Source organism: Micropterus dolomieu, linkage group LG08, assembly GCF_021292245.1.
Source record: "Micropterus dolomieu isolate WLL.071019.BEF.003 ecotype Adirondacks linkage group LG08, ASM2129224v1, whole genome shotgun sequence".
NCBI lineage: Eukaryota > Metazoa > Chordata > Actinopteri > Centrarchiformes > Centrarchidae > Micropterus > Micropterus dolomieu.
This window is the reverse complement of record NC_060157.1, coordinates 4,779,221-4,791,017: the sequence shown is the minus strand read 5'-3', so window position 1 is coordinate 4,791,017 and position 11,797 is coordinate 4,779,221. Positions and strand designations below refer to the sequence as shown.

Below are 11,797 nucleotides of genomic sequence, written 5' to 3'. Positions count from 1 at the left end.
AGGATGTACAAGACGAGGATCACATGACTCATGGGTGTAGCCGAGTTAACACTCGAGCTAGCAAGCTTCTCCACTGTCTCTAATTACCTCCTTAAGTAGCCTGAGCCTAGTTAGAAATACAGCAGAAAAGTAGCCTACAGATACCTTTTTCTGTCCACTGGCTCTGCCTACATTATTGCATATTGGAACACAATCACAAGAATTTAGATAACGAGAAAATGTATTAATATAGAGTATAAATGCAAAGGCCTGTAAAATGTGTAATTTTCCAGATAACATAGATACAGATCACATGTTAATACCAATTAAAACCCAGGTGCATATGGGGTCATGAAGTGCAACCTCAAGACAATGCTATACACCCTGGGGAAGGAATTTACATTGTGAGCAGTATACTTATCAAAATCATCACTTAATGCAGGTTTAATGCTTATTTCAGTTCGTATAAGAAGTATTCTAAAGTGCATTAGAAAACTTGTAAACCCAGAGGAGTTTTATAAATATGAAGGCTGAGTGTTACACACACAGCCATCTCCTCCTCTAATACATAACATGGACCATTATAGTTCAAATCTTTCTGAACATGTCACCGTTGCAATAAACAGAGCAGCTTTAATGCTGTAGCCCTTGAATGTTTAGTGTATGTTCAGTAATCTTGGTAAAATTTAATTCATTAAAAAACAGGGATTGAATTGAAGAGTGTGAGCCTTCAGGCAGCTCTGATAACACAGCTTTACTTCCCCCTCCTCTGCCACATTAAGACTCCAGCCCTTTCAGCTGTTTACAGCTCCACAGACAAGAAATAAGAGCTTTGTTCTGGGGGGTTCTCACGAGCTGAAAACATGCACTTAAAGTTAGAATTTACAAAATGTAAGCAACATCTTCAACAGACCTGGTGACAGACCTCAGAGCGTTTCACATAGTGTGAGATCCTGTTTCTTGTTTATGCATTAAATGGTATGTTACAGAGGGTCAAGATTGGCCCCTTGAAACTGGCCTTGAGTGACAACTCCAAGTGCAGTCGCTAACACTATTAACCTTAAACCATTCAATCATCCAATCACATAAAAAAGTCAAGTGTGTAGTATTCTTGAAAGCGTTAACTATTCACAGTGTTCACGGTTGAGACATTTTAAAATCACAAGGTTCAGAATATTATGTTTCCCTCAAAATGATCCAAAGGTTTTTTTCCTCATTGATCATCTGGCAGAGGGCTTGGTGTGTTTTTCTTAGTATGACTTAAATGCAGTGAAGCTCTGTTATTCTGTTAATTCTCATTAGTGGTCCTGCTGCAAGCAAACACACGTTCTCTTAACCTTTCATTGTCATAGCTGGAAGAAGTTGTTATTCTTGACATATAAAACAAATGAAACCCCGTTGTTTTATGGTTTATTGTATTATTGGTGCAGCGTTCAGTGCGGCACTATTTTGTTACCCTGTCTGCACACCACAGACAGCCATGACACAGCAGTGGCCTTATGTTTGCATTGTCCAGTGTGTTTTTTATAGTGTGGCTCTTCTTGCAGCTGCCAGCTTTGTTTGCGCTGTTTTGTGGCATTTTGTCTTTGTTTGGTGTTTTAGTTAAGGGGAGTGATTCCCGCTTTAGCTGCATTGTGTAATATTACATATTAGTGATAGCAGCTGGCCTTAGAAGATAGTGACAGATGAACCCAGTTTCCCTTGGAATCAAATGATTAACATCCAGTACCAACATTCAGTGCCTTTGTGGAAAGATGTGTTTCCCGGAGACGAACACTTTCCATTTTTGGCACTCTATGAGCTTTCTAGTAATCCCATCCTTAAGACTAAAGGTCAGCTGTGCATGCAAGATATCTGTAATGGGTAGATTGCCACCAATTCACTCTTTTAGTGAACACTTATTTTTATAGGTCAGCAATTTCCTAATAAATTCCAAGGATGTTTCCTGGAAAGAACTTTGTAATTTTGTACTTATGTGGAGAAAATAGTTTGTTTCCACTGCAGTTCAGTTTCTTTCTGATGTGTACAACAGCAACAATTCCTGCTTCTGCCTCATCTGCAGAGTGGACATGGGCATAAGCTCAATGATAGAAGCATCATTTGGATTTATTTTGAGCCTTTGTTACAAATGTGTGTATGCTCGCTGCAGCTTTGTTTTTATTTACACCTCAACTCAGTGTGGGGGCACATGATAATTTCAAAGGGAAATGGTAACCAGGGGAAACTGGAAAAAGCAGCAGCCAGTGCTCACTAACAATGGCAGCAGTGAAAGTAACAATGACAGATGAGGGAAATGGAGCCTTTAGAAGTCTTTTTTTTTCTGTTTTGTGCTGAAAAGATGGAAACAAAAGCAATAAACCGGACGTTGGAAAGAAAAGCTTTTCAATAAGGCAACACAAGCAATGATGTGATATTTTAAACCTGTCACAGTGGGGGGCTTGTGTGTGAACAGTGTAAGTATTTCAGCCCTCCAGTCTGTGCAATGCCCTGCAGCGCCTTGTTCTCTTAGAGTTAGAGTTCAGTACTGGAAATACCTGCTCAAATTTGTTTCTGCAGCGAGTACATGAACAGCTTCTTCACTTCTCTGCTTCAGTGCATTGGAAAGCAACCAATCCATTCTCATCACGGATTTATAAATGTGTGATAGAATCCAGCCTCACTGTTACCCTGTTCGGTCACGTCCTCTGAATTTGGGGCTCTAACCACCTTAGGACAAGTTTACATTACACATAAAAGGTTTTTCTGACTGCGACTTTTATCTTCAAATTTTCCTGTCTTTAGGCAAAGATTATTCAATTGAATAAAATTTTAATGAAGAGATTCAGTAGATCACTACCACAATTATATTCCTAGCAGTATGGAGATGGTTTGAACAAGCATTTTGACTATGATAAGGGAAATAAAATTTACAGAATACATGATTTAATAGTCAAATTAATAAATACAATGAAAAAAACTCTGCGGCACACATCTGGGAGACATCACCATCATAATGCTCTTATCTTGTTTTTTTTTTGTATTATTCTTTACACTTGTTAAAGCACTTTGTAACTTGTTTTTGAAAAGTGCTCTACAAATAAGGATTATTATTATTATATTATTATTATAATGCCAAATGAGTAAATATCTTTTGAAAGAACGGCATTCATCCTCTAGGATGCCAGACTTCTTGCTGGTTTGTCCCTTCATTGTCACCCATCTGTGTTGCACCCAAAAATGCAAACTGTGTTAATTCAAAGAGTCATTTTAAAATGTATTTTAGTTTTACAGGAAATTCTTTCATATTTGGTGCCTTTGGAGGAAAAAGTGTTTCTGGGCCAGTGTCACGAAACCTGCTAATCCTGTGCTCTGCATGTGAAACCCCGATTGGTGCTAACAAATTTAGGCGAAGGCCACTAAAGTCATACAAGTCATGTTTAAGAAAAGTGAATAAACACACACGCACAACAAAAAGTAAATTACCGCTTCATCACAAAATGACAGCTATAGTGCCACACTGACAATGAAAGTGTATCCTCCTGTGATTCATTGCAGACCACTGTGTATGTACATGTCCAATGAATGAGCTGCACGTGGCATGCTGACTGTGCACGGCAGGAGGCTGCGGGGAGTTTTTTCTGCAAGGTGCAGGGTGAGTGTATTCAATCAGACAGGGGACAAAATGTGTTGTGATTAATTTTCTTTTGGCTCAGAGCAAATTGGCCATCTGGCTTACAAGAACACACAATGTGTGTGGGAGTGGGTCTATTGACCCACATTGTTTCTTCTTTGGCCCCTCGGGACTAAATATTTCCTATATGTGGGTCAAGGACTCTGTGAGATGTGTATGATTGTGTATGTAAATGTGGACCCCTAGGCACACAGGGCCCTCTTATAACCCTTTAAATCATGTCCAATCTGCACTGTCATCCAGGTACAGTAAAGCTCCATTCTTGTTTTCGGTCTATCTCCTGAATCAGATCATTCTTATCCTTTAGTGATGTGGAAAATGTTGTAACCCTAACCCTAACCCCCTCTAAACAGTCTCTTCTTGGTGTTTTTTTTTCTTTCATTGCCCCTAATCTCTGGGATGTGCTCACTTTGAGAATAGGGACTATGTAGTTCCAATAAAATCTGTTTAGAGTCATGTCTGATGCTTAAGAAGTGTGAGACAGAGACATTGTTTTGGAAAAATATGTTGCTGCCTAATATTTACACTTAATTATTCAATGCTTTGAGCCCCACAAACATAACTCTTGGAAGCAGAATTCTCAAGGACAGGTATTTCAAAGCCCGGACAAATAAAAACAAATTGGTGGATGCCACTAAGGGGAAGTGAGAAAATTAGTTTTTTTTTATTAATTAAAAGTTAGTTGGATTCTAGAAAGTGCGACTAACATTAAGTTATTATTATTATTATTATTATTATTATTATTATAGCACTGGTATTAATAGAACAGTAAAACTGTTTGAATGTATATAGCCATGCTAGCGGTGTGGCTCTATAGATGGCAATGCCAGTCCACCACTTTGGGCCAGATTAAAATGTCTCAACTATTTATTGGAAGGATTGCTTTAAACGTGAGACATTCATGGTCCCCAGATGATGAATCCCACTCCTAACTTTTTAACTAGCGCTATCAGGTCAAACATGTCATTTGTCTAATGCTTTTGTTCCTACAAAACTGATGGCAGGGCTCAACCTTAAACTTTTTTGCAACTGGCCCCGCCGGGACAATTTTTACTGGCCCTCCCTCCAAAAGTTATTTATCAGTGTTACAACAAAACCAAAGACTTATAAATTATGTTATTCTGATAACATGTTTAATCTGTTATTAAATACATCCTGAATATAAAAAAAACTAAACTAAAATGTAATCACAGTTAAAATTATAAAAACATTAACAAAACAATTTACTTTTAAAACAAAACATACATGCTGACAGCTATTTAATAAAAAAAATGGACACAGAGCAGCGGACACCAGTTGGCCCTCTCCTGATTGACAGGTCGCCATGGTGGCGACTTGTCAATCACCAGGTAGTCCTGCCCAAAAGCATACGCTGCATTATCGTCTATTTGCCCCTAAATAGGACCAACATTTACTAAATGAGCATCATGCTGTGTTGAAGAATACTTGAATCTAACGACTGAGACCATAAACTCGTTATGACAGTGTTTACTGAGGTAATAATTCCGCTGAGAAGTAGCAACATTTAACCATTATTTCTAATGGAACCGGACTTCTTTACGCAACCAGCAGACTCGCCCCTGCTGTCTGTTGCAGGCATAAGTTCCGTCTGCATGGTTTCACTTTCAGACCCAGAGGTTGCCGCACGATTGAGATTTGAGAAATAACATTTGACAACCACTCACGTAACTACAACTCTGGATTGGACAACGGTGCACGTGTTACTTTTTACTGGCCCTGGGCCATGGGGCCACAGTTGTTGTGGAGCCCTGGGTGGTATTTTAGTCAGCCTCTGTACTTTGTGTGTAGTGCTAATTAGCAAATGGTAGCATACACCAAAACCAAGATGGTGAACATGGTAACGATTGCTAAAAATCAGAATGTTTGGAATTGTCATTGTGAGCATGTAACGTTAGCATGCTGATGTTAGCATTTAGCTCAAAGCACTGCTGTGCCTAAGTACAGCCTCACAGGGCAGCTAGCATGTCTTTACACTGTTAAGTCTTGTCAAGTTGAACAACGATGCCCCCGGTACCGGGTGCAGCACGCGATAATAATGCTGACTTACTTTTGCCATTTGCCTCCAAAAATCAGCTGATTTGGTGCTCCGAGTATCAGCGGGCGCCATCAGGATTATTGCAGCTATACCTGGGAGCTGCCTCTCCCAGGTATAGCTGCCTGCCCTCTCTCGCCTGCAGAGCAGGAGAAGTGTCGCTTTGAAACACACAGTGTTTTTCGCCATTTGGTGGCCGACCCGTAGGAGCTGCATAGACATCCAGGGTGTCAAATGAAAAGTATGCTCAAGCCGGATCCCCATCACTGCGGGATGTTCCGTTCTCGAGCTACAGGCCTGTAAAAGCATGGGTGTGAGTTTGGTGACAGGAATGTTGATGAATATTCACTGTGTTTATCAATATTTCAATGTTATGTTATTTGGAACGTGATTGTATGGACATAAATAGTGTTTAGTAGTGTGAAGATAACTCCCAATAAAAGTCAACAATTAATCAGTAAATTTTGAAAAAATATGGACATTCGCCTGGTATATTTTGAAAATATTGTATGATAACTATTTATTTTCATCAAATTTACTGTTACAATTGCATTCCAGGTGTATTAAAATATATTCAGTTGCATTATAATCTATCTTATGATGATTTTGATGGTTTATATAGCTTTTTCTTTTACAAGGCTAGGATGAAAATATCCTATTTTTTCTTAGTTGCATCTCCATCTAATAGAAAAATAAATAGGTTCATTTATTATGATTTATATTCCTTAGTTTCCGACCTTTCAAAGGAGACCAGAATTATGCATCTAGGCCAAATGGTTGAGGAGTTATTCCTGATTCATTTTGGGTATGTTATTTTAGCCGTTTTTCCTGGAAATTGGTGGTTGTTTCCAACAGGTTTTAAACATCGGGTCTGTTTTGAAATTAATGTGTATCACATGCACTATAAGTTCTTACAAGTCACCCTAATTTATCTTTTCCATGTAATTTAAATGACAGATTGGTATAAAATACATATTAATAAAAGCAGGGTTATATCTGTACATTGTAGTGGATATGATATACTGTAAAAGCAATCTTCATCCAGCACTGCGCTGGTTGGAAAACTCCATTCTGACAAAGAAATACTTTGAGCCGATGAAGAAACTTGGCAGCACATGTTCCAAAATGCTGTTTGATGGTTCAAGAGGCAGAAATGTTATGGCACATGGCAAGCAAGTCTGCTCCTTGCTGTCTGCTTTTTGTGGTTGCTATAGGAACCCTCAGTCCAAACCCCTAGAAAGCCAGAATGTGTGTAATCAGCTCTACAGAGTGGGGGAAGTCCTATAGGGTTACTCCCAAAGAGCCATGTTAAAATAAAGATGTATTCTCTTTTTTCTTTCACACTCTGCAGGCCATGAAGTTTTCACTCTCTCTCTCCCAGATTTCCTCATCCCTCATGCTCTCATTTAACAAGTGGATGTAATCACGTTCCTCTCTGATTAAATATGCATATTTAATTTGACACTCAGTTCATATTTCAAGAGGTGAAGGAGCTGCTGTCATGGGACTTAATTTACTAATGAGGCAGGGGAAAGATCTAAATCTCAAAGCTGCAAGAGCATAGAGGTGTGTGTTCTAACCCTTATTTTGTTCAATCGTTTACTTAAATTATATGCAGGTATTTCACTTCATCTCTGCTAACTGGCTATAAATAATGTTGTTATTGGTCAGGATTGCAAATCCCACTCTGCTGTACAGAGAGATGGCAGCACATGTGCCACGGTTGATAGGTCCGATTCTAATGCAGATTGTTTCAGTTACATGGTAAGGGCTGTAGGACATGTTCACACCTGCTTGGGTTCATCCAAACCTTAATAAAAATATTAAATTATCCTTGGTGAAGAATAAACTTGTTTGAACCCAGCAAGATTTGCTTATGTCTGTCACTTAATAAACTTAAAAAGTATCTGTGTCACTCAGGTCACTGAAGCTTGTAAAAGGGCAGACTTGAAATATCCGTTGAGCAAGCAGCCGGCAGCAGAAACTGTATAATACTGTCGCTACATTAACCTACCCAAACAATGAATATTTTTCATATAAAAAAACAAATATGCTCTCATATTCACACATACAAACTGAATTTAACCCTCTTACAGCGAGTTTTATGTTTTATTTAACTGCATTTATAGATTTGACCGTTTGGGGAACAAACTTTAAACACTACACTGACTATTATCACCTTTTAAGTTCTGGTGAATGTGTCAGGGTCTGTTTCTTGACAAGAAGCAGCGGTGACTTCTTCTGGAAATAGTATGCTACATAACCCCCCATAAAACAAAAAAAAGTCTTTTTTACGGATTAAGCTAACAGATATAACATGTTAATTAGTGACCTCTAGAGGTCACTCTTTATGCTAAGCTAAGCTAATCGGCTGCTAACTGTATATTTACTGCACAGACATTAGAGTGGTATCAATCTTCTCTTCTAATTCTTTTTTTTCCCAAAAATGGGTTCACATGATACACAAAATAAACCTTTTACACTTTGTTGATGTATCATGTGAGAGGCTACAAGTGGTTTCAAACTATTCGTGTCAGCCAAATCAAATTCATCCTTTACAATTTTTGGTTTCTTGAAAATAAATATTAAACCTATATGAGCTGTATAAATGTAATCTTTGAAGATCCTGGACAGTAAACCTTAACGTTAGCATAATAAAAAAAATAACAACATAAAATACAGACTATCACCAACATGAATCCCAAAACGTCAATATAAGTGTAAGTTTCCGAATGAAAGACCCCTATGTGTCCACTCCTGAATCTGTCTCTTTCTTCAGAATCACCTCTTCTATCATGAGCGCCACTCTTTTAATCAGTCTGTCCCAGATGGAAGCTCATCAGCGCTGCCTGCCCTCCTCTTTCATTCACTCTCTCTCCGAGCGGAGGCTTGCGTATTTCGGACTTACTCAACCAGAGAGGCCCCCCTTGCCCTCCCTGCTGATGCTAGAATTGTTCCCAGGGAGGGAGAGAAGGTGAGTACAGATAAGAGGTCTTTATCTGGGTCCCATAGGGAAGTGGGTTAAGTTTAAGGTGAAGGTTTGACATGGTGGCCCGTCTGCTTGCTCTGACTTTTCCCTCCCACCTTCTACACCTCCTGATGTGAGGCTCAGACTCAGTCCCCGATCCCCATGTCCTTGGGCTCATTCTTGATGGCCCCCACTGCTCCGGCTTTAATGAGAAAGATGAAAGAGGTGCAGGCTGGGAGAATACCCAGCCCTCCTCCTTCCTTTCTACCACCCCATTCACTTTGCTCCTCGTCCCGTTTGTTCAGCCCAGCCTCGCTCTCACTGGCCCTCCAGCACTAACTCTTTCAAGACTTTTTGCTGGAGTGGGGGAAGTTCTACTTTAATAAATTGGGAGTGAGGCTGGTTTCCATTTTAAATTTTTCAGGTATTATTCCCTCTGATCTTATGTGCGAGTTTCTTTCCACCCTTTATGTCTTTGTGTTCTGGCACCGTGGCACTGCTGTAGATATGTTTAAATCATAAAGCCAAAGAAGCACAGCTTTATTGAAATCTTTTCGATTTTCTTTTCTTATAAGATGCTATGTTGTAAGTTACAATTGATGATGAATGATGATTGTTTAAATGAAGTTTTTCATTACTGTGTCATGCATATACATGCACTGTATGTATGTGCATGTCCTTACAAGACATCACAGATTAATTAGACAGTTTTAAAACAAAGTTAACACATTAAAACGTGACAATCATTCAATTTATATTTCAGTACTATTGTTCTATTTTTCCACAACCACAAATGGTCCTCTCCAGATAAAGGAGAGGAGTGGTGGAGTGGGTGCACATCTTTTGGGATGAGCAATATGATAATATACATGTGAGACGATATAAACTTGTCATACATTTTGACATAATGTTTATATCATGGTATCCCTTTAAAATCTGTGGGTGTGTTGGGCCACAATGGTGCAAATGACTGAGCAGGAATGAGTTATGGTCACATTGGACTTGTATATGATTGTTTCATCAATGTGATGAGGTGCTTTGATGTCTCAGGTATTTTATTTGCTGCATAAGACAAAAACAGACATTTCTGTATCATTATTTTATCCATTAACAATTTATTTTCAAACTCATACACACTGTTACGTCCTGTAGCAGAATGGTTAAGGTGCATATGAGATGTGCCCAGTTCTATTTGTGCATGTGTGTGTGTGTGTGTGTATGCGTGTGTGTGTGTGTGTGTGTGTGTGTACAATTCGCCAAGAAAAAAATTATAAATTATAATATGAAACATTACTATAAGTCCCTCAGATGTCCCCAAATCCCAGTTGCCACTACCCAACCACAGAAACCCTCAGGGGTGCTGCTAACACAATGGGACAACAGCAGGTCCTTAAACTGGGCATCAGGTGCTCCCATCACTGCAGAGAGTAGCAACAGTGCCCCCAGCAGGACTCTCCATCAGGCGCATGGATGCAGGCCTAAAGTCATAGTACTAAAGCTCAACAGAATCTTCTTTCCCAGCAATGATTCTGCCAAGCCATTTTACTTGGCTGTGGTTTCACTAGAGAGTAGTTAGAGACAGTGGGAATCTCATTCTTAAACGTCACTAATTAGCCACACTCAATCCCCTCCACCAGCCTGCTTTCCATTCAGCATCAGACACACCCAATCAACCCAGCCCTTTAAGCCAATCCTTGTCCTTAATGTTACGGATCTGATGTACTGACTTTGGCAATCAACCCCAAGCTCATTTATTACTACTAAAGTGTAGACACAAATAAAAAGTTTCATTTTCAAATCTATTCATTAAAAAAAAAGAATTAATACACATTTGATGCACCAGTTAATATTTACAGCAGCAGGATGGTTTGTGTATTTGTATGCCTCCTGTTGCTGCGTTTTAGCAAAATCAAACATGGATAAGCTGAGTTTAGTTTCCTTTATTATTACTAATACTGAAACTAGATCATGTACACAACTAGCATCTTATTCCATGCTACAGTTGACTAACTAAATTTTCAGATCAACATTTTAAAAGAGGCTCTCTCAGTCCTGACTCAAGATATGGCCCTTGAGTCCAGCTTTCCCACTGAGGCCTAATAACATAACTGTCATGTTCAAACTACAACAATTGAACCATTTGCTGATTACTAACATTCACTTATTGCAAGACCCGGTTCATGTTCACAGTCAGCTATTACACTTCAATTCCTCCACCTTGTGGTCATTTTAATGTAATGCACTTATATTGAAAGCATGTTAGAAGGGATCTCTTAACAGCCAATATGAGCATTGAGAATAATTACAGCAAGCTAACATGTTCATTTAAATATCTGAAGTATTCGGATCCTTTACTTAAATAGTACAAAAAGTATAATACACACTGTAAAATTACTCTGTTACAAGTCAAAGTCCTGCATTGAAAATATTGGAAAAGTATGTAAGTATAATAAGGAAAAGTATTTAAAGCATCAAAAGTAAAAGGTCTCATGCAGAAAATGGCCCTTGTATATAAAAAATATATATTAGATAGATAGAAGCCAGCGGCTTTGGTGGTCCGCGGCCAATAAACGACCAGAGTTTGAAATTAAAGGGGCTTGCGGTTACAGAGATCTGAAATGAATGTATGTGTATGGGAATGATATTTGATATACGATTAATAGCGCCACCTAGAAGCCAATTGACACCAACTTTCACACAGCCCCTCGGGGGGGGGGGCAGATAACGTCCCTGAGTTTGGTGTAGGTCCGACGTTGCAAACCTAAGATATGAATTATAATATTAATATAAATTTTGCATTTCCTTTAGAAATCAAGGTCCCAGAGTCTGGAGGAAGAGAGGAGAGGCACAGAATCCACATTGCTTGAAGTCCAGTGTAAAGTTTCCACAGTCAGTGATGGTTTGGGGTGCCATGTCATCTGCTGGTGTTGGTCCACTGTGTTTTCTGAGGTCCAAGGTCAACGCAGCCATCTACCAGGAAGTTTTAGAGCACTTCATGCTTCCTGCTGCTGACCAACTTTATGGAAATGCAGATTTCATTTTCCAACAGGACTTGGCACCTGCACACAGTGCCAAAGCTACCAGTACCTGGTTTAAGGACCATGGTATCCCTGTTCTTAACTGGCCA

General features: G+C 39.2%; 1 protein-coding gene and 1 long non-coding RNA gene across 3 annotated transcripts in view; both read right to left on the bottom strand.

Annotated features, from left to right (window-relative positions):
- LOC123975426 overlaps nucleotides 1-5,955 on the bottom strand; it is a 55,061-nt gene extending 49,106 nt beyond the window's left edge. The window contains exon 1 of the long non-coding RNA XR_006826057.1: nucleotides 5,718-5,955. This is a non-coding gene — a long non-coding RNA (uncharacterized LOC123975426). The remainder of the gene's footprint in view (nucleotides 1-5,717) is intronic.
- Nucleotides 1-11,797, bottom strand: part of oprl1 (opiate receptor-like 1) — a 176,942-nt gene that overhangs the window by 76,823 nt on the left and 88,322 nt on the right. The window lies entirely within an intron of this gene.